The sequence below is a fragment of the Chiloscyllium punctatum genome, chromosome 50 (assembly GCF_047496795.1).
Source record: "Chiloscyllium punctatum isolate Juve2018m chromosome 50, sChiPun1.3, whole genome shotgun sequence".
Lineage (NCBI taxonomy): Eukaryota > Metazoa > Chordata > Chondrichthyes > Orectolobiformes > Hemiscylliidae > Chiloscyllium > Chiloscyllium punctatum.
This window is the reverse complement of record NC_092788.1, coordinates 56229401-56252293: the sequence shown is the minus strand read 5'-3', so window position 1 is coordinate 56252293 and position 22893 is coordinate 56229401. Positions and strand designations below refer to the sequence as shown.

The 22893-nt window shown below is 45.4% G+C and overlaps 1 long non-coding RNA gene across 3 annotated transcripts in view; it reads left to right on the top strand.

Moving 5' to 3' along the window:
• Positions 1–21881, top strand: part of LOC140470071 (uncharacterized) — a 29442-nt gene extending 7561 nt beyond the window's left edge. The window contains exons 3-8 of one of the 3 annotated variants that reach the window (XR_011956341.1): positions 980–1086; positions 3482–3581; positions 5126–5230; positions 9167–9263; positions 19176–19263; positions 21107–21881. This is a non-coding gene — a long non-coding RNA (uncharacterized lncRNA). Of the gene's footprint in view, positions 1–979; positions 1087–3481; positions 3582–5125; positions 5231–9166; positions 9264–19170; positions 19264–21106 lie in introns of all 3 variants that reach the window. The other 2 variants (XR_011956340.1, XR_011956342.1) reach the window with 2 other exon arrangements.
• The last annotated feature ends 1012 nt before the right edge of the window (positions 21882–22893 follow it).

The following is a 22893-nucleotide window of genomic DNA, read 5'->3' as shown; positions in this document are numbered from 1 at the left end:
GGGGCGTGGCTGTACTCAGCCACGTGATAAGCTTCACTGGCAGCACAGTGTTGTTGGGACCAAGCCATTGGAAATGTGTGAAGGTGCAGGGCACGGTTATGGAATGACCTATTGACCAGGAAGAGAAGGAAATTTTAATGGAATGGGCTGAGACATTTTACAGAACTTAGTGCACATCGGAAAACACAAATTTGAAAATCCCAGGCCCATGTTTGTGGCAAACCGGAAAATGGTGAAATTGTGAGTGATCACGCCATCCTTCTTGGGGGCAGTGATCCACGGGACATGTGTGTAGCCGTCGACTTTGTAAGGGGCAAGCTGCAGGGGGACGCATGCGCAGCCTTCCCTGGCAGGAAGTGAGAGGGCAGGATTTACGCAGTGTGAGAGTCAGGATGTTTTCAATGTCAAAAAGTGTGATGCTGGAAAAACACAGCAGGTCAGGCAGCAGCCGATCAGTGGGAAGGAAGATGGACATGTAGGACGGGTGAAGAGGGCGGTGCTGAGTTGGAAGGCTGGATCTGGGATAAGGTAGGGGGAGTGGAAATGAGGAAACTGGTGAAATCCACATTGATCCCATCTGGTTGGAGGGTCCGAACACAGATGATGAGGTGTTCTTCGTCCAGGCATCAGATGCCTGGGATTTGGCGGTGGAGGAGGCCCAGGACCTGCATGTTCTTGGTGGAGCAGGAAGGGGAGTTAAAGTCTTTGGACACAGGCTGTTTGGCTTGTTTAGTGTTTTACTGTTACTTTCACAGACCTTTTGTAAGTTAATTTTCCTCTGCTGCCCAACCCCTGACAATGTGCTGCTCTCTAAACGGACTAAATTTTCCACAGTATCTTTGCCAGTGAATAATTCTTTTTTTTTCAACAAAAGAGTGCATTTTCCTTCCATTTCTGACCATCAAATTCTGCAACATTCTCACTTCCTGTAATGCATTTAGCACTCCCTGAAATATCAACTGTGTTTCTCTGTCCACAGCCACCAGTGATTAATGCCAGAGTCCCATTGCCTGTGGAGAGGGTGATGTTTGACTTCCTTGTACAGCTGCAGTTCGTGTGGTGAAGGTGCTCCCACAATGTTCTTGGGTAAGAGATGTTACAGATTATTCACTCAGCGACAGTGAAGAGTTGACAATGTGTGTGCAAATCAGCAATAGTTTGTATTTTTATCATTTTTATAATTTCACAGAAATTGAGAATTTCTGACATAAGGCCACAGATGGGGATATTAGGTCAGGTGATCAAAAATATCGTCAAATAAGCAGGTTTTGAGGAAAGCAAGTCTGAGAGGGTTAGTTTGCGAATTCCAGACTGTGTTCCCATGACCGTGTCGAAACAGCCAGACTGGTGAAGCAATGAATAAATGCATCTTTGGGAGTCTGAAAGAAAATGAGCTGTCGAGGTCTCTCGGGTTGTGTGGTGCAGGGAGACAGGGATGTTCACAGCCAGGAATTACATCAAGGGTGAGAATTTTAAATTGTTGCTTGTTAATAGGAGCCTTTTGATGGATCAACAAGTTTTGGTACAAGTGAGCGCTTAGGCAGTAGGGTTTTAGATACTCTTGAGATTACATGGAAGTTGAATGTGGGAGGCTGGACGGGAGTGTGTTTGGATAATGAAGTCTGGAGATAACACCGGGATGGACGAGTATTTCAGTAAATGGGCTGAGACTAGGGTGGAGTTGGGTGATGTCACTGTTGTAGAAATAGCAGTTTTGGAGTCTGGTTTCTCCTCATCACTCCCCCTCACCCATTCACAAATATTGTTCGTTGTTCTGTCTGTCTTTTCTGGTTATGACCTTCTCTCCAATTCTGCTAAGAACGAATATTTGACCTCAAGGTTGTTGGAAAATCCTGCTCCATCTCCACTCTCCCTTTCTGAATTCTTCATATGTGGTGTCCATCCAGGATCTATCTTTGTTCCTTCCTGTATCTCACCTACATACTGCCAGGAGGTGACATCGTATTGGTTTCACATGTACACTGACAATGCCCAGCTCTCTCTCCCTATCATCCCTCTCCATTGCTCCACTGTTACTCATTCATCAAACTGCTTACCACACGCCTACAACTTGATTGGCTGCAATTTCCTCCAATGAAACACTGCAATGGTTAAACCCCTTGCCTTCAGTTGCTATTACAAATTCCTTTCCCTCTCACTGGTAAATGCCTGAGGCAGAACTACACTCTTCACAATATTGCTCTCATATTCTGACCCCAAGCTGATCTTCTGATCAGACATCGACACAATCGCAAACACCAGGAATTCCAATCTCTAAAATGTTGTTTTTCTCCACCTCACCCCAGCTCCATTGCTACTGAAACCCCTTACCCATGTCTGTGTTGCATTAAAGTTGACAAATCTAAAACAAAACCCTTGATTCTGCAACTGACCCAGAGTCTGGTTCTAGGTTCCCTCTTGATGGGACGCATCCTCTCAGTATTTACCCTGTCATACCCTTTAATAAGCCTATATGTTTCAATAAGGTCCCCTCTCATTCTCCCACAAATCCAGTGAGTCGAGTCCCAATTTCTTCAGCCTTTTCTTAAAAGAGAGTCCCTGCAAACCAGCGATCATCCCAGTCAATCTTCTCTAAATGCTTCCGATGAAGTGATGTATTTCCTTAAATAAAGGACCAAACCTTCTCTCATTACTCCAGATGTGGTCTCACTCGCACTATATAAAGTGGCTCTCAGGAATATACTCGAAACTCTTCTACTGCAAATCCCCTGAAATCAGGAACAATATTCCATTCCCCTTCCTGATGACCTGTTGTAACTGTGTGCTAGCTTTCTGTGTTTCCTGTACAGTTAACCCCTGGTCCCTTTTGTGTTGCAGCTTTCTACAGTTTCCACCATTTAAATAGTCCTCTGTTCTTTTATTACCTCCTCCAAAATAAACAAATTCACATTATCCCAAGTTATGCTCCTTTTACCAACTTGTACACTTTTCCAACGAATCCCTGTCTGTAAACAGTTTATAATCCTTTTAGAAGTTTACTGTTCTGCATTTTCCAGGAGATACCCCCCTCATTCTTCTAAATCTTTCCAGGGAGCACCGGCCAGTGGGAAGCATGCTGAGTTGCTGTCTTTTCAGAGAGACTCTTTGGAATGACTGGGAGGATCTTGCTGCCCCTTAGTGAGAATGGAGACAACTTGCCCATCGAGCTGCATGAGCCTTTCACCCCCCCCCCCCATGTCTTATTGATGAGGCACAGCGGCAGCACAGAAGGAAGGAAATCCTGGTCGCCACATCTCACTGACTCTTGGAACATTCTGTCCCATGTGGCAAAGATCTGCCCTGTTCAGTCACATGAAGTCCCAAGTTGGAAACTCATAGAAACCCACATAGATTTCCCCCTGAACTGACTACTGGTCTCCACAAGGGGTAATGTGTCCAGTCATCCTGGCCCAGGAGGAGGGGATGGTGTGAGTTTCTAACCTGACCTGACAGTGACAGATTTTATAAACTTGTATTACAGGATACTACAGGTGGATATTCAGATGGGAATCTCAGTAATTGTAACACCAAACGCTGATTGAATTACTCCATTCATCAGGACCTGGATATTTGCACTGTGTGTGAGTATATTGTTCAGCTCAAATCCATTTTCTGCGTAAAAATTCTCCTTTGAATCAAACCACCCTGTCAATAGATCTCCCCGAAATCTTCAATATGTGTCCAGTAATCCTTGTACGATGAGTTGATGACTGTAAGGTTTAACATCCTAATGTATATGTTTTGCAGACACTTGTCTCTCAGCTCCCCTCAATTTCCTTTGCTACAAGGAGAACAATCTCAGTTTTCCCAAACCCCTGATTCCTCAATGTCTGTTTGTTGTCTATAAGGCACACATCAGGATCGTGTTGGAACATTCTACACTTGCCTGCATCGGTGCAGCCCTCAACAGTATTAAAGAAAGTGAACATCCTCCAGGACAAAGCACTGTGCCTGAGTGGTGTCCCATCCACCACCTTCAGCATTCCCTCTCTCCACCCCCGATGCACAGTGGCATCACTGTGTAAAAGGTAAAGTCAGCATTGTCCTACCAGACCATAGGGCTGCTCTCTTATTAGGGAGAGATGTCTGGTGGTGGTTTAACCTGAAGGTTACGACAGCCCAGGCAAGGGGAGAGGTTGAGAACGAGAGTCCATCTATTATAGATGGATATTCTTGATATGTATTAACAACACCCATGTCCCTGCAACTAAAATCCCCCATTCCTTGAACCATCCTGGTAACTCTCCTGTGCCCCCTCTCAGGGACCCTGCCATCCTTCCCAATGTATGGGCGATCTCTGGTTTGCACAGACCCAGCTGCTCTGTGTTCCTGTGGGTGATGTCATCATCGAGCACCAGTTGCACTAAACCTCACTGTCTGTGAGGGTGGGAGACACAAATCCCCAAAACATTTGAGATGTATTTAGTGTGCACTTGCTATGCCATGATAGATGACACTTTTCCACAAGTACTGGAAAATAGATGAGGATACTTCGGTGGTAGTTTTCTTTCTCACAGACTCAATGGACCACTAGAGCGTTTTTCTGTTCTGTATACCGCTGAGATGTTTATTATAGGAATATGACAGGCTCCATTGGACATCAGGTCAGAAAAGGTGATACTAGAATAGATGACACGTGATTGGTCGATTTTCTTGGGAGCACAGTAACAGACCCTGTGGTTAAACCAGTCCGTGTCGACCATAATTCCCAACTAATCTAATCGCACCTGCCTCCGCTTGGTCCACATTCATCCAAACATTTCCTATTTATGTACTTGTCTAAATGTCTTTTAAACATTGTAATTGTATTCACAGCTGCCTCTTTTTCTGGGAGTTCACTTCACACATGTAAAAGTAAAAACAAATCCCCAATTTATTTTTTAAACCTTTCTCATCTATTTTAAAATTGTATGCACCCAGGTCTTGAATCCCCCCACACCCCCTTATGTACACGCTTTATGGTTTTATAAACCTCTAAGGTCATCCCTCAACCTCCTACGCTGTGGTGAAAAAGCATCCCAGCCTATTCAGCTTCTCCTTGTGACACAATTCCTCCATTCATGGCAACATCCCGGTTAGTCTCTTCCGAAACCGCTCCAATTTAATAATATCCTTCCTGTAACAGCACAACCAGAACTGGACACAGTATTCCAGAAGAGGCCTCCCCAGCATCCTGTACAGCCTCAACCTAAATTCCCAACTCCGGTACTCAGAGGTCTGAGCAATGAAGGTAAGTGTGCTAACCACCTTCTTAACCACCCTGTCTACATGTGACACAGACTAAGAAGACCTGAACTCCTCGGTCTCTTTGTTCCATATCACTACTCAAAGCCTTACTTTTAATGAGTGTAAGTCCTGCCCTTGTTTGTTTTATCAAGATGCAATATTTTGCAACAGTATTTACTGTGGAGAAAGACACGGGAGATGTAGAATGTGGGGAAATAAATGGTGACATCTTGAAAAATGTCCATACTGCAGAGTAGTGGATGTCTGGAAACGCATAAAGGTGGATCAATCCCCAGGCTTTGATCAGGTGTACCCTAAAATTCTGTAGGAAGCGAGGGAAGTGATTTCTGGGCCTCTTGCTGAGATTTTTGTATTATTGATAGTCACAGCCGAGGTGCCAGAAGACTGCGGGTTGGTTAATACGGTGCTACTATTTAACAAAGGCGGTTCGGACAAGCTCGGGAACTACAGACGCTGTGCTCGACTAGGTGTTGGAGGGAGCCCTGAGCGACAGGATTTGCGTGTATTTGGAAAAGCACGGACTGATTAGGCATAGTCAGCATAACTTTCTGCATGGGAAATCATGTGTCACATACTCGATCTGGTTTTTAAGAAGTAACAAAGAGGATTGAGGAGGGAAGAGCAGTAGTTGTGATCTGTATGGACTTCAGTAAGGCGTTCGACAAGGTTCCCCATGGGAGACTGGTTAGCAAGGTTAGATCGCACGGAAGTAGCCATCTGGATATAGAACTGGCTCAAAGGCAGAAGACAGAGGGTGGTGGTGATGGATGATTATTTTTCAGACTGGAGGCCTGTGACTAGTGGAATGCCACAAGGATTGGTGCTGGGTCCACTACCTCTCATCATTTATATAAATGATTTGGATGTGAACACAGGAGGTATAGTTAGTAAGTTTGTAGATGGCACCAAATTGGAGGTGAAGTGGACAGTGAAGAAGGCTACCTCAGATTTCAATGGGATTTTGATCAGATGGGCAAATGGGCTGAGGAGTGGCAGATGGAGTTCAAATCAGATAAGTGCGAGGTGCTGCATTTTGGAAAAGCAAAGCTTAGCAGGACTGATACACATCATGGTCAGGTCCTGGGGAGTGTTGCTGAACAAAGAGACCTTGTTGTGCAGGTTCACAGCTCCTTGAAAGGAGAGGTGCAGGTAGATAGGATAGTGAAGGTGTTTGGTATGATTTCCTTTATTGTATTGAGTAAGAGAGTTGGGAGGTCTGGTTGCAGCTGTTGAGAACATTGGTTTGGCCACTCTTGCAATATTGTGCGCAATTCTGTTCTCCACCTATCAGAAGGATGTTGTGTAACTTAAAAGGTTCACAAAAGATTTATCAGGATATTGCCAGGGTTGGAGGGTTTGAGATATAGGGAGAGGCTGTACAGGCTGGGGCTGTTTTCCCTGGAGTGTCAGAGTCTAAGGAGTGGTCTCAGAGGTTTCTAAAATCATGAGCATGGATCGGATAGATAGACAAGGTATTTTCACTGGAGTGGGGGAGTCTAGAACTAGAGGGTATAGATTTAGCGTGAGAGGGGAAAAGATATAAAAAGTACCGAAGGGGCAACATTTTCATGCGACGGTGTTGCGTTTATGGAACGAGCTGCCAGAGGGAGTTGTGAAGGCTGGTACAATTGCAACATTTATTAGGCATCTGGATGGGTATATGAATAGGAAGGGTTTAGAGGGATATCGACCAAGTGCTGGCAAATGGGACGAGATTAGGTTCGGATATCTGGTCGGTATGGACGAGTTTGACTGAAGGGCCTGTTTCCGTGCTGTATGTCTGTGACTCGCAGCCGGGGATCAGCTCAGTGGGTTTCAGTCTCTTAAAAGGTAAATCTTACTCTGTTTTACTTTTTAAAATCCACAACATTCAGTAGGGTGAGTGTTTACTAGTTTAAGTGCCTCTGTTATGATCTTTTGGTTCAATGTTTTAAATATAAAATACAGGTTCTAATGTATTCGAGAGTAGTCTTTTGTAAAGCTGTAAGACTCTGCCTTTTTCTGGGTCTACAGATTAAGGTGCAGAGATGGCCATTCGTACAGTGATGTGCACTTCCTGGAGGAGAGTAGGGGGAGTTTGAGTGATCCTGATGATAGCCTGCAGGAAGTGATGCAAATCCTCTTGGATCACATGGATCAGATGGAGTAGTGCTTCATGGTAATGAAGAATTTACAAGAGTCAGGATGTGTTTCAGGCCGGAAAACTGCAGATACAGTCAGGTAGATGGGTTACCTCTGGGAAAGGTAGGAGAGGGAGGTAGGTCGAGCATGAGTCTCCTGTGGAGAAAGTGAGGACTGCAGGTGCTGGAGAACAGAGCTGAAAAGTGTGTTGCTAGAAAAGCGCAGCAGGTCAGGCAGCATCAAAGGAGCAGGAGAATCGACGTTTCGGGCATAAGAAGGGCTTATGCCCGAAGCGTCGATTTTCCTGCTCCTTTAATGCTGCGCTTTTCCAGCAACACATTTTTTCAGCCATGAGTCTCCTGTGGCTATCCCCATCTCAAACAAGTTTACTGTTTTGGATAATGTAGGTTGTCATAGAATTTCAGGGAATGTTGCACTGACAGCCAAGTTACTGGTACTGAGATTGACTCCACTATAATCAGAGGTATATCAGATTCCAAACGCTCAAGGATGATCAGGGACTTTCTAGTCGGGCACAGACTGCTGTTTCTGCAGCTGACAGTGAGACATCAGAATGGGGTGGTACCACCCTGGTGCCAGGGTCAAGGATGTTTCGGACAGGTAGCAGAATATTCTCAAAGGAAAGAATGACCAGTGGGGGGGTCATTGTACATTGGTACCAATGACATAAGAAGGGGAAAAGATCCGGATGAGAGAATATAGCAAATTAGCCTGGAATATCATAAACCAGGTCCTCGGTCATAATATGTGGATTACTCCAGGTGCTACATGCTCGTGAGAGTAGGAATAGCAGGATGGAGGAGATGAATGATTGGCTAAGGAGCTGGTGTAGGGCAGAAGGATTCACATCTTTTGATCATTGTAATCTCCTCTTGAGTAGAGTTGATGTGCATAAGAAGGATGGATTGTACCTGAATTGGAAGGTGTCTGATATCCAGGCAGGGAGATTTGCTCGTACTACTCAGGAGTCAGTAAACCAGTGAGGAAGTGTGGGTAAACTCAAAGAGATGGTGAGAAAAGAGGTAAGTCTGAGGCTGGTACAGTTCAGAAGTCAGACAGTCAAGGCAGACAAGGGCAAGGCACAGAACCAGGTAGAACTGACAAGTTACACTGCATTTACTTCAATGCAAGAGGCCTGACAGGGAAGGCAGATGGGCTCAGGGTATGGTTTTGAATGTGGCACTGGGATATCATGGGTATTACAGAAACGTTGCTCAGAGATGGGTAGGACTGGCAGCGTAATGTTCCAGGGTATCGATGCAAGAGGAAGGATAGAAAGGGGGACATGAGAAGAGGCGGAGTGGCCTTTTTGATTAGGGGTAGCATTACAGTTGTGCTGAGGGAGGATATTCTGAGATTACGTCCAGCGAAGTTATTTAGGTTGACCTGGGAAATAAGAAAGGGATGATCACCTTGTTGTTATTACCTGCGTGGGTTTCGTCTGTTTGCTGTGGTTTCCTCCCACTATCTAAAGATATGCAGGGTGGGTGGATATTCCAGGCTGAATTGCCCAGATTGTTCAGGGATGCGCAGGCTCGGTAGATTAGGCATGGGAAATGTAGCGTTACAGGTTTAAGGTAGGAGGCTTTGACGGTCAGTGTGGATGTGATGGGCCGAATGGCCTGCTTCCACACACTCAGGATTCTCTGATAATTCTACTAGTTTTAAAATAGTTACAGAAAATAATAAACCAGATCTAAACGGTGTTCTAAATTGGACAAAGGCGAATTTTGACGGTACAAGGCGAGAACTTTCAATATTTCTTTGCTATTCCCAGGTAAAGGGACAGCTGGAAAGTGGGAACATAAGAACAGAAGGAAGAGGAGCAGGAGTCGGCTACCTGGCCCCTCGAGCCTGCTCTGCCATTCAATAAGGTCAGGGCTGATCTTTTCATGGTCTCAGCTCCACTGTCCTGTTCTCTCACCATAACCCTTAACTCCTTTCCTGTTCACAAATCTACCTTTTGACCTAACGATAGTCAAGTTGATAACATCAACTGCTGCACTCAGCAGCAAATTCCACAGATTCACAGATTTATCTGAAGAAGTCCATCCTGAACTCAGTCCTAAATCTGATATCCCCTTATTTTGACTCTCTGCTCCCTAGTTTGCTCCGTCCCCAGTGGAAATCACCTCCCTGCTTCTAGTTTATCTACTCCATTAATAATTTCAATTTTTTTCCAATCAAACCCCCCATACTTCGAAATTCCAATGAGTATAGAACTAGTTTTCTCAATCTCTCCGCATACGCCAACCCTCTGAAATCCTGACTCAAACTAGTGATCCTCCACTGCACCCTCTCCAGTGCCAGTACATCCTTCCTGAAGTAAGGAGACCAAACCTGTACACAGTACTCCAGGTGTGGCCTCACCAGCTCCCTGTACAGCTGCAGCATAACCATCCCTCTCGCAATGAAAAACAATATTACCTTCACTGTCTTATTTACCTGCTGCACCTGCAAACCAACTTCCTGTGAATCATGCACAAGGAAATCCAGCTCCCTCTGTACAGCAGCGTGCTGCATGTTTTCACCATTTCATCAGTTAGCTGTTAGTCCGACCAAAATGGATGACCTCACATTTCCCAACATTGTCCTCCATCTGTTCGACCCTTACACATTCACTTAACCTATCCGTATCCCTCTGCAGACTTACAGTGGCCTCTGCACACATTGTTCTACCACTCAGCTTAGTGTTGTCTACCTTTCTTGAATCGATGCTGTGTCTGCTCTGAGACAATTTCGATCCAGATAGCTCGCTATTTCTTCCTTGAGAGATCGAGCATTTCCCCCTCTACAGAAGTTATGCGAACAGGTCCATTTTAAAATATTGGCATCACATTTGCAGCTATCTAATCTGTCAGAACCGTCCCAGTGTCCAGCACATTTCAGTGAATTATCAAGAGTGCGTTTGCTATTTAGCCTCTGCCATCTGTTATAGTCCCCTGGGATGCACTCCATCACGGCCAGACGACCCATCTACCTTTAGGCTGTTATATTTCCCAACACCACCTCTTTACTGAGAATGATTGCTTCTCTGTCCTCATCTGCCATTGCCTCCATAGGCCTGCAACAACGAGAGTACACAGAGAGTATGTTCCTGTTAAGGCCAAGGCTGGGAGGTGTAGGGAATGCTGCCTGTCGAGAGAAATTAAGGGCCTGGTCAAGAAAATGAAGGAGGGATATGGCAGGTACAGACAGCTGGGTTTGCGTGAATCCCTCCAGGAGTAAAAGGGCAGTAGGAGTATAGTTGGGGGAAACCAATGGCTAAAAGGGGACATGAGATAGCTTTGGGAAATAGGTTTAAGGGAGAACCCAAAGAGATTCGACAAATACACCTAGGACAAAAGAGTAACCACCAGAGATTAGGGACCCTCAAAGATCAGCAAGGCTGTCTGTGGAACCATGTCAGCTTTTACTTAGAGGATGTGGAAGTGAGACAGTTTGGAAAAATAAATAGGGATAACTTGACAAGTGTTCATATTACAGAGAATGAGGTACTGGATAGCTTATAATACATAAAGCTGAATAAATCCCTGGGACCTGATCAGGTGTGTCCCAGAACCTTGTGGGAAGTTAGGGAAGTGATTGCCGTGCCCCTCGCTGAGATATTTGTATCACCAATAGCCACAGGTGAGGTGCTGTAAGACGGGCGCCATTATTTGAGAAAGGTGATGAGGAAAGTCCAGGGAACAATACACCGGTGAGCCTGAAGACAGGCAAGTTGTTGGAAGGGCTTCTCAGGGACAGGATTTGGATGTAATTGGAAAGGCAAGAAATAATTAGGAATAGTCAGCATGGCTTTGTGCATGGAAATCACTAACTTGGTGACAAGAAAGATGTTCAACAGGTTCAACATAACAGACTGGTTAACAAATTATACAAAATTGGCTGGAAAACTGGATACAGAGGATAGTGGTGGAGGGTTGCTTTTCAGACTGGAGGTCTGTGCTGAGCAATATGGTGTAAGGATTGGTGTTGGGTCCACTGCTTTTCATCATTTATATAAATGATTTGTATGTGAATATAGGAGCTATGATTAGTGACTTTGCATAGACACCAAAATTGGAGATGCAGTGGACAGGGAAGAAAGTTACCTCAGAGTACAATGAGACTTCAATCAACTGGGCTGAGGAGTGTCAGATGGAGTGGAATTCAGATAAATGTGAGGTGCTGCATTTTGGAAAAACAAATCAGGGCAGGACTTATACATTTAATGGGAAGGGCCTGGGGAGTGTTGCTGAACAAAGAGATGTTGAGGTGCAGGTTCATAGTTCTTTGAAATTGGAATAGGCAGGGTGGTGAAGAAGGCGTTTGGTATACTTGCCTTTATTGGTCTGTGCATTGAGTATAGGAGTTGCGACATTATTTTGCAGCTGTACAGGACATTGATTCAGCCATTTCTGGAATTCTGCTTTCAGTCCTGGTCTCCCTGCTATCGGAATGATATTATAAAGCTTGAAAGGATTCAGAAAAGATGTGCGAAGATGTTTCCAGGGTTGAGGGTTTGACCCATACAGAGAGGCTGAATAGGCTCGGGCTGTTTTCACTGGAGCATCGGATGCTGAGAGGTGACCTTCGAGGTTGATAAATCGTGAAGGACATGGTTAGGGTGAACAGCCAGGGTCTTATTCCCAGGTTAGGCGAGTCCAGAACCAGAGAGCACAGACGTGAGGTGTGAGGGAAAAGATAGAAAGGCGATCTAAAGAGCAATGTTTTCAAGCTGAATATGGTACGTGTGTGGAATGAGCTGCCAGAGGAAGTGTGGAGGCTGGTACGATTACATTTAAAAGGTATCTGATTGGGTACGTGTTTAGGAAACTTTTAGAAGGATATGGGCCAAGTGTTGGCAAATGGGACAAGATTAATTTAGGATATCTGGGCGGCATTGACGATTTGGACCGAAGTGTCTGTTTCTATGCTGTGCATCTCTATGACACTAATAAATTAAAATTATGATACATTTCTCTTTTATGGAAAGTTAGCAAAAGACCTGACAATTCTCCTTGGAGCTGAGGAGCTTAAGCAGTGATTTCAACCAGAAACAGATTTGTTTCCAGGATATTTAATTTACAGAGACACTGAGAGAAATTATTGTCACAATTTTTGGTAACTACCTTCAGGTAATTGGCAAATAATGCAGGTTAAAAACTCAGTAGGTTCTGAGCATCTGGAACAGTTTGAACCACAGCTGGATGCAGCTTTTGTTATTGTCAAAACAGATTTGGAATTTAACTATTTGAGGATAAATGTGGAGGGCTACTGGTAAATGGGAGTGGAGTAAGGGCAGATTGGCAGCATCTCCAGAGGAAGAAAGTACAGCCCCAATGGGCTGAATAGCCCCCAGCCGCTGTGCTCTGTGATACTGCCCCATTCACTGAATGATGAAGCTCATCCCAGGGCAGAGCCACAGTCAGGGGGTGATAGATTCCAAAGAACGCGATGGGAGCAGTTGGACAAAGGAATGTATAACGATCTGGCTGGGGGAGGGTGAATAGCTGTTTATGGAGACTGTTAGTGACTAACCCTAGGTAGTGTATAATTGCAGGCGATGTAATAACAGGGCCTGGTCTATGGGATGGGGGCTAGGACACTAGTACATAGGAGACGTAAGACCTAAAATCATGGAATCCAATATTGAGGCCAGAGGGCTGAAGAGTCGCCAGGTACAAGATGAGGTGATGTTCTTCCAATTTGTGTTAAAGTGTGGCGCTGGATGTGCACAGCAAGTCAGGCAGTATGCAAGGAGAAGGCGAATTGACATATTGGGCCTAAGCACTTCTTCAGGAATGTGAGGGTGGGGAAGAGGACAGATAATAGGATGGATGTGTAGGGCTGGTGGGAAGGTAGTGGGGAAGGTGATAGGAAAATGCAGGTGGGGGTAATGGTGAGAGGGTGGAGTGGATAATTGGGAAGGAAGATGGACAGATGGGACAGTTTGAGGGAGGTGCTGAGTTGGAGGGTTGGATCTGAGATAAGGTCGGGGAGAGGAGATGAGTAAATGTTGCCATGTTGTTGAAGGGTCGCTCCATCCCACCTATTAGTTACTCTTTTACCCCTATCTCCTGCAGTCCAAAGATGTGTAGGTTAGGTGAATTGGCCAAGCGAAATTTCCCGTCGTGTTCAGGGATGTGTAGGTGAGCTGCGTTGTTCAGGAGAAATTTAGAATAACAGAGTTGCGGAATGGGTCTGGGTGGGATACTCTTCGGAGGGTCAGTGTGGATTTGTTGGACCGAATGGCCTGGTTCCACACTGTAGGGAGTCTAATTTTCCCAGCTGCCATCTGTTCTGAGGAAGGGTCAATGGACACGGAATGGCCCTTGGTGTGTGCAGGAGCTGGAAACTGGGAAGGGGGAGAGGCAGCGGAAACCGGGAGAAAATGATTCAGTTTAGACTGGGAGGTTTTATTTACACGTCTGTACAGGGTGTTAGTCCTGAATTAGAAAGTCTTGGTCCCATGTTTTCAGCAAATGGGAAAACGGCTGTGGGCCTCAGTCAGTGATAGGTCCTGGGTTATGGCCGTCATTTTTACTGGGGGCACGGTACAGCAAGGTGCATGGACATGTCCTCTTCCTGGGTGGGGGAGGGTTGATTTGAAGAGGAGCATTTACACATCAGACACATACCAGAGAAATATTTGTCTTTCCAATTCATCCTGCACTGGCTGAGATTTGTTTTGTGAATTCTTTTTATGGGATATTAAATGAGAATAATTGAGGACAGGATCTCAAAAAAGCAGATTTCTGCACTCAGCGGAGTCATCAGGATCTGGATATCATTAGCATTTTACTGTGGAAGGAGAAAGGGCTGTCTGTTTTGTCTCTGGGAAAATATCTCCAATACTTTTGTGAAGCAACATGCAGAAAGATGTTCAAATTTGTGGTTGAATCCCCCCTGGGTGATTTGGCCTGAGTGGGAGCACAGATTTATCCAGATTATACCTAGTCTCTTTGCAGGAACTGTCAGATTTAGTCCCAATCACTCACTTCATGATGTTAACCTGTAAACTCCTAATTTTCTACTCCCTGCAAAATTCTCATTAAAATGCTTTGTGGACTCCAATTCCAGCACATTTTCAGGTGGAATGTTCCAGGTTCTGACAACTCTCTGTTCATCCAGAAACTGCTGAGGTCCATGTTGACTCTGGGGTTACAAAGGGCTGAGCTGAAAGATGAGATGCAGTTCCTGAGCTCCCATTGAGATGCATTAGAACAGGACAGGAGGCTGAGGGCAGTGTAGGTGTGAGCAGACAGTGCAGCCCTGTCATTGTCATTGAGTGTTCACATGGTCCCAATGGGAACAGCCAATTTGTAAGTGATACCTGCAGAGTATTTGTTAAGTTTTTAAAATATAACGTATCAGCTTAAGTAAAGATTGGGGTTTTTGATATATAATGGAAATGTTTGAAGTGGAGAAAGGTTGAACGTTCTATTAAATTCTCTTAATGGGAGTAATTAGCTGAATCGAGAGAGACGTTGTGACAGGAGCCCTCAGACCCGTGGGGTGCTCCTCTTGTACAATGTGGGAAATAAGGGATACTTTCAGTGTCCCTGACGGCTATGTGTGCAGGAAGTGGGCCCACCTGCAGCTGCTGGGAAACTGCTTTTCAGACCTGGAGTTATGAGTGTACTCACTGTGGAGCATCTGAGAATGTTATGGACAGCATATTTAGTGAGTTCGTCACACTGCAAGGTAGAAAGGGAATGGGTGACCATCAAACCAAATAAAAGGCTCAGGAAGGCAGTGCAGGAATCCCCAGTGATCATCCACTTCTCAAAAAGATACTGAATCCTGCTTGGATTCTGTTGGGGGTGAATGTGTGGAGTGGCTTCTCGGGAAATCAGCAACAGCCAGGTTCATGATACCACAGATAGCTCTGCTGTACAGAACCGGAGGAAAGACAGTGGCAGGGCTATAGTGACAGGGGATTCAATGGTCAGGGGTACAGGTAGGCACTTCTGTGGCCACAGACATGAATCCAGGATGGTATGTTACCTCCCTGCTGCCAGGATCCGCGATTATCATGGAGCAACTGCCGGACATTCTGGAGCTGGAGGGTAAAGTCAGTGGTTGTGGAACACACCGATACCAATGACATCATTAAACAAAGGGATGAGGTCCTGAAAGCTGGATATAGGGAGATCAGGGATACAGTAAAATGTAGCTCCTGAAATAAAATAATGTCAGACTTACTCACAGTGCCATGGGCTAGTGAGAGCAGGAATAAGAGGATAGATCAGCTGGACGTGTGACTGGCGAAATGGTATACCAGAGAAGGGTTTAGATTCTTCAGGCACTGGGACCGTTTCTGGGTGGGTCCTGTACCAGCCTGACCGGTTACCCCTGGGCAGAGCTGGGAGAAATCTCCTGGTGGAGGCTTTTGCCAGTCCCATTGGTGTCGTTTTAACTAGTCTATCAGGGGGATGGGAACTAAAGTGTAGGCTTAGATGGGTCAGATTCAGGACAGGGAATGGGAGGTAGAATAGTAGTGATGTAGTCAGCGGCTCAGAAAGCCAAAGGGAAGGAGGATGAAATGAGGATTGAGTCCCTCTTCATCTATCAGTCCTACCATCCCAGGAATTATAGTCAGCAAAATATGGAGCTGTACAGCTCTCTGACTCTAAGTGCTTGAGCAAAATGAGGGAAATCCACAATAAAAACAAAAAGTGCTGGAGATCCTCAGCAGGTCGGGCACCATCTGAAATGCTGACAGATGCAGGAAACATTGCAGCCTTGAAGAAGTGTTGAGATGATCACACCAGGCACTACAATATCGGTTACACGCTGAGTGCCAGAACGTGGGACTAGAATTAATAGGTGCTTGATGACCAGCATGAATACGATGGGGCTGGAAAGGTGACATTTCGGGTCAAGACTATTCATCAGGGCTGACAAAGGGTTCCAACCCAAAACATCAACCTTCCTGCTCCTGTGATGCAGCCTGACCTGCTGCACTTCCCCAGATCCACATTGTATGGGTTCTGACTTCCAGCATCTGCAGCCCATAACTATCTCCACATCCCAGGACTCAGGCTGGTGACCCTCCTTTACTCTCTCAATAACCAGGGTAGCCTTCCTTGGGAAAGGGGAACAAAGGTATACACAGTACTCCAGGTGTGGTCTCACCAAGGCCCTTCCAGAAAGGGATCCCTGCTACTATACATGAATCCTCTCACTAGGAAGGTCACCCATCATTTACATTCTCCACTGCTTCCCACTCCTGCCTGCTTCCGAAAAGAGGGAATCGCAGAGAAACATGGAATCAAATGAGGTCAGAGTCTCTGGTATAAAACTGTTGAACACAATGCCCCCATCTTCTACATACTGGCCATCAAGCGCACGTGCCTGGTGTGATAATCTAACCACTTCTTCAAGGCTGCAATGTTTCCTGCATCTGTCAGCGTTTCAGATGCTGCCAGACCTGCTGAGGATTTCCAGCACTTTCAGTTTTCTCTGTTGTGTAGTACTGAAAGGGGGGATTTACAGTTGAGAAATTCAAATTGAACTTCATGTTCAGTTTTGATAGTTACTGGATCCGTGCAGATCTGAGCATCATTGGCCTTACCTGGATGGAAAGGTGGTGCATTCTGCCCGTGGATGAGTATTTCAAATGTCAGTGTGATTGGGGAAAAAAGTACTGAGACAGCGAAGTCCATGTTAGTGTGGGGACTGTGGAGAGAGATTTCATTGGTTTTTGAAAGTCTAAACAATCATGGCACATTTCCCAGGAACAGTTAAGCCACTGGTTTTGTATGAGGACAATTAACCATGAAACAGGAAACACAAAAGGATTCCTGCATCATGGAAAAAGCTATGAAAATGGGATTGTTGTAATGGGGTAAATTATCGATCATTAATTGTAATCCATTGGCGTTGTCATGTCTGTTCCAACGCTGTGGGGAAACACTGGAAATGTGATGAGTGCAGTGTAGGTTTCAGTTATTAAACTGGAAAAGGTGCTGAAGAAATTTACAAGGATGATGCCAGGGCTCAGGGGTCTGAGTGATAGGGAGAGGTTGGACAAGTGAGGATTTTATGTTTAGAGCAGAGGAAACTGAGGGAGTTCTTTTCTAGAAGTGTATAAGACCATGAGGGACATGGATAAGGTGAATGCACTCCGTCTTTTTCCCAGGAACTCGAGGATCGGACGGTTTGATTGGATCAGTTTAAGGTTAGAGGGGAAAGAATCAAAGGGAAGCTGAGGGGCACCTGTTTTACACAGAGGGGGGGATGGATATGGGAGGGGCTGGCAGGGGAAGTGGTTCAGGCAGGAACACTCTCAACAGGTAAAAGGGATTTGGGCAAATACATGGATAGGAAAGGGTCAGAAGGAAATGGGCCAAGTGCAGGGAAATGGGGTTAGTGTGGATGGACATTCTGGTCGGTATGGGCCAGTTTGGGCCAAAGGGCCTGTCTCTGCTGTCAGATTCTATAACTCTAAGTGCATTTGCTATTTCTCCCCCTAACTCTGTTGGTATCCTGGGATGTATTCCATCAGGGCAATGAGACTTGTCTACCTTTAGCGCCATTAGCTTGCCCAGCTCTAACTCTTTCACGATAATGGTTATTATCTAGATCCTCACCTTCCTCAGTCTCCTTGTCAATTACTGGCATGTTCTTCGTGTTCTCCACTGTGAAGACTGACTGCTGTGTACTCATATTCCTGAACCCTGCTGGATAGGAATAACTAGGCACAGAACTCTGAGAGGTCTTCTTTGAGTCTTTATTGATGAGACATGGTAGTTACCTGGGTATTTTATGTGCAAAACGCCTTTAGGCAGCATCAGGTCCGATGTATGGCTCCCATTCTTCTACCTATGTGATTTGTGACTGCATAGAGACTGTCTCTCAGGATTATCTCCATGTCAACAACAGTTAAAAAGTCTCTAGTTCAGTTCAACTCTGGTTAAACCACACACCCCTCCCCCACACACCCCCTGTGGCTCCCTCAAGTACCTTACAGGCGCTTCAGTTTCAGTGGAGCTGTCTATCAGGATTCTGATATGGAGGAGCCGGGGTTGGGGTGGGGTGGACAAAGTTAAAAACCACACAACACCAGGTTATAGTCCGACAGGTTTATTTGGAAGTACAAGCTTTTGGAGTGTGCTGTGATTTTTAACTTGATCAGGATTATCTCTCTGGTAACTGTTAAATGCTTCAACAATTACAGAGGCCATATGTTCACCAAACAATAGGTTTCCCTCTAACAGTGTAAAAACAATGACTGCAGATGCTGAAAATCAAATACTGGATTAGTGGTGCTGGAAGAGCACAGCAGTTCGGGCAGCATCCAACGAGCAGCGAAATCAACGTTTCGGGCAAAAGCCCAGGGCTTTTGCCCGAAACGTCGATTTCGCTGCTCGTTGGATGCTGCCCGAACTGCTGTGCTCTTCCAGCACCACTAATCCAGTATTCCCTCTAACAGTGTAAACTGCTATCTGTCCCTGGGCATTGCTACTCATCACTTTTTATACCCACTCCCATCAAGCTTTCAGTTGACCTTTTGAAGTTTTTCTAATCTCCTAGTTTCTCCTTGGTCTTTGCCAATTTGTATGCCTTCTATTTCAATTTGATAGACTCCACTTATTTCCTTAGACACCCATGGCAGATTATTCCTTTTCCGATAGTCCTTCGTTTTCACTGATATATAAACTTTTGCTGAGCACTTCGAAAAATTGCTTTGATATTCCTCCACTATCTGTAAACTATCCCACCGTAAAGTCTTTGCTCCCAGTCTACATTACCAACTCCCGCCTCATCCTATTGTAGTCTTCATTGTTTTAGCACAGGATCTACGGACTGGATTTAATCTACCCGCTTTCCATCTGTGTTCGAAATTCAACCAGATTTATCACGCGTCTTTTGTCAGATTACGAGGTGAGGCGATGTATCCTGGGTGTTTTGTTTTTCATTATCAGTAACCTTGGCTTTGTAATAAATTACAGAATAGATATTCACAACAGAGTATTCTGGACAGTGTGAATGTACGACACAATCTATAACCATAAATCACTGTTACCCCTCAGTTTAAAATTGCAAAACCATTATCTCCTACACGCTTCCTCACTATCTAAGTTTGGAACGCTAACCCATCTGACTATCCTGCTGTTTCCGAAAATCCCCTTTGGTGAAGGTGGTGAGTTTTGGATTCATCTTTCCAGTTATTACCGTAAGAAGATAAGCCCTGGGCCCAGGAGAGGTAATGCAGCCCTTCGAACCAGCCCCACCATTTAATACGGTGATGATTGAGCTCACCTCGGTCTCAGCTGGATTTTCCCACCTTCTCTCTCTCTCTCTCCCCCTCTCCCCCTCTCCCCCTCTCCCCCTCTCCCCCTCTCCCCCTCTCCCCCTCTCCCCCTCTCCCCCTCTCCCCCTCTCCCCCTCTCCCCCTCTCCCCCTCTCCCCCTCTCTCTCTCACCCTTCAGCTCATTGCAAATTTAAAATCTGTATCTGTCCATTAAATTTGCTCATTGTCTTGGCATCCACTGCGTTTTGAATAGGGAATTCCACAGATTCATAACACGTTGAGATAGGTACATTCTTCTTCATGAGAATAGAATAGAATCCCTGCAGTGCAGAAGCAGGGTATTCATCCATCGGGTCCACACCAATCCTATAATTCAGACTCACCCATTCCCAGTATTTCCCATGGTGAATGGCTTAATCTGCACATGCATGGACACTGTGGTTTACCATGGCGAATCCACCTAACCTGAACATCGTTGGACTTTGGGAAGAAACTGGAACACCGAACAAAACCATGCAGCCACTGGGAGAACGTGTAAACTCCACATGGTCACCTAAGGCTTGAATCAAACCATGGTCTCTGAAGCTGTGAGGCAGAGGTGCTAGCCACTGAGCCACCTCTGCCTAAAACTGCTTCCACTTATTGACCCCTCCACCCCGCAATTGACTGAATCTATATTCCTTATGTCAAAAATTGGGTTGTCTAACCAGATGTCTCAGTCAAACCCAGTGACAAGCTAAATGTCCTGTCTGTCTGAATGGGGATCCTATACACAACACCCTTCCATCCCACACGTTTCATTCACTTTCCAGAGACAGGGCTCCAGTGACTTCATGGGGACTGTAACTTCCATAATTCCTGAGGCAGGAACCACAGGTGTATTGGGAAACCCGGCACTGTATATGTACAGAATGTGGGCGGGTTTTGGAGCATGTGTTTTGGGGTAATTAGGGGAAAGTATTTCACACTGTGATTGGCTTGAGGAGGAATGTATCTGCTTGTAGTATTGATCAGTTGGGGGGTCAAAGTGTCACTACACCCTCGTGGGACCACTCTCCATCCCCAGTTCATTGTAATACTGGGAATAAACTAATGGGAAACAAGGAAGAATCTGATCCATTCTCCCAGATTAAAGGTTTCTCTTCTGTCCAGGATCTGCCACCTCCCTTTCTGTTTCCGTCTGTTTCATTCTGCTCTTACATTATTGACTTGCAGCAACTGAAGGGAAAGCAAGTAAACCCAGAAAGGGTGCAGAGTCAAACCAGGATGGGAAGTGGTGACATGGATCTGTTTATCAGTAACTCCATGAGAATGAGGAGGGTGTACATTAGGGGGTAGTAGAGTCAGAATGGTGGGAGAGAGTAAGTGGGCTGGAGGGTTACAGCTTTGGGGGAAGAAAGGGGAAAAAGATATTCCAGAGAAACTAGAATAGTCTGTTCTGAATTTCTAATCTGTACATATTCCTTTACACAGAGTGCTAGATGGTGAAGATTTGCAGACTGAAATCTCAAAATCATGTGCAGATTGTGATTAAGTTAACCAGCATTTGAAGAACCAAAGATGGAGAATCACTTGGCCAAAATCCTGCAACTCTCTCCCTCCCAGCATTGTCGGTCTATCTGCGACAAATGGACGGTGAATGGTTCAAGACAGCAGCTCACGACCATCATCTCAATGGTACCTAGTGATGGGGTATAAATGCTGGCTGAGCCAGTGATGACTATATCCTGGAAATGGGTTCTATCTCTCATTGCTGAAACCCAGTTGATGTTCCTGCAGGATGATGAGGGACGCTGAGTGTATCCTCCAGGAAGAGCACCATCACATTAACCCTGCCTACACCCAGCAATAACACAGCAACATCGCTGGTATACATGGCAGTGAAGCCTAAGGAGGACTGAAATATAGTTCTTCAAGGTAAAGCCATGAAAGGGGATTGGAACACAGCAGGAACAGGAGACTGAGCTGAATGGTCAGCTGTTTCCCATTGAATGGTGGGGCAGGATTGAAAGGCTGAATGGGCTCCTCCTGCTGCTATCTCCCAGGTATGTATATAGTCACGGAGCCTGGGTAGGAAGAAGGGGGCAGGGATTCTGCAGGAGATTGCACTTCGACCTCTGTTTTCAGTGAGGGATGGTTTGATGGATTTTCTTTAAAATTTATCTTTAACGCAAGGTTTGTGAATTTGTTTTTTTTTTAAAAGTACAAGTTTATTCCACAATAAATAAAACTTAAAGAATTGAAACTATCTGCATATAACAGTTTTTAAAATTTCAAATGCCCTTTAAACAAAATCCTGCCTACTCCCGGACCCCATCACTTTTCAGTTACTCAAACTCCAGGGAAATATTCCTTCCCTCTTTGAACCTTTGGTTTGATTTAACTACTTTCAGTTCTCGTTCTGTGAGCTGTGAAGCATTTTTCTCCTCCCCAGAAGTGTTATCTCCCACAGCTGAGCAACCTTCCCACCATCAACATCATTATTCTATTATTTTGTTTTTTGTTAACGTATAATCGCCAGCAGGAGCACACCAGTGTCATCAGTTGAATATTTACAAACAAAGCCCATTATGGGCAAAGCAAACCGTTACAAGTGACAGAGTAGGAAAGGACTAAATCAAAGTAGAGTTGGGGGTGAGGGGGTGGCGGTGGCGGTGGAGATAATGCACTGTATCCCCTGCGGTGCCCACCTCTATCTAATGGCATAGAGAGCATTGATACACCCCACATGCCCCTCCTCCAAGGAGACCCCGAGAATATTCTTTATCCTCAATCATAGAATATAATCCCTACAGTGTGGAAGGAGAGCATTGGCCCATCAAACCCCACCAACCATCTGAAGAACATCCCGTCCAGAGCACTCCATCCCTGTAACACTGCATTTCCCATGGCTGATCCACTTAGTCTGCAAATTCTGAACACTGTGGGCAATTTATGACGACCGATCCACCTAACCTGCATATCTTTGAATTGTGGGAGAAAACCAGCGCACATGGAGGGGACCCACACGATTATGGGGAGAATGTGGATACCCCACATAGGCCGTTGACCACGGCTGGACTCCAACCTTTTACCTGGTGCTGTGAGACAGCAGTGCTATGATCACAATTTAAATCAATACAGATGAACCCTGCTGATTGTCACATTGCTGTGTGTGGTGACCTACTGCCCAGAGAGGCATCCTGAGGTTCAGAAAGTGGCAATATAAATTCAGTCAACTCCAGCCCAGTTAATGTGGTTAACAACAACAACATCAATAC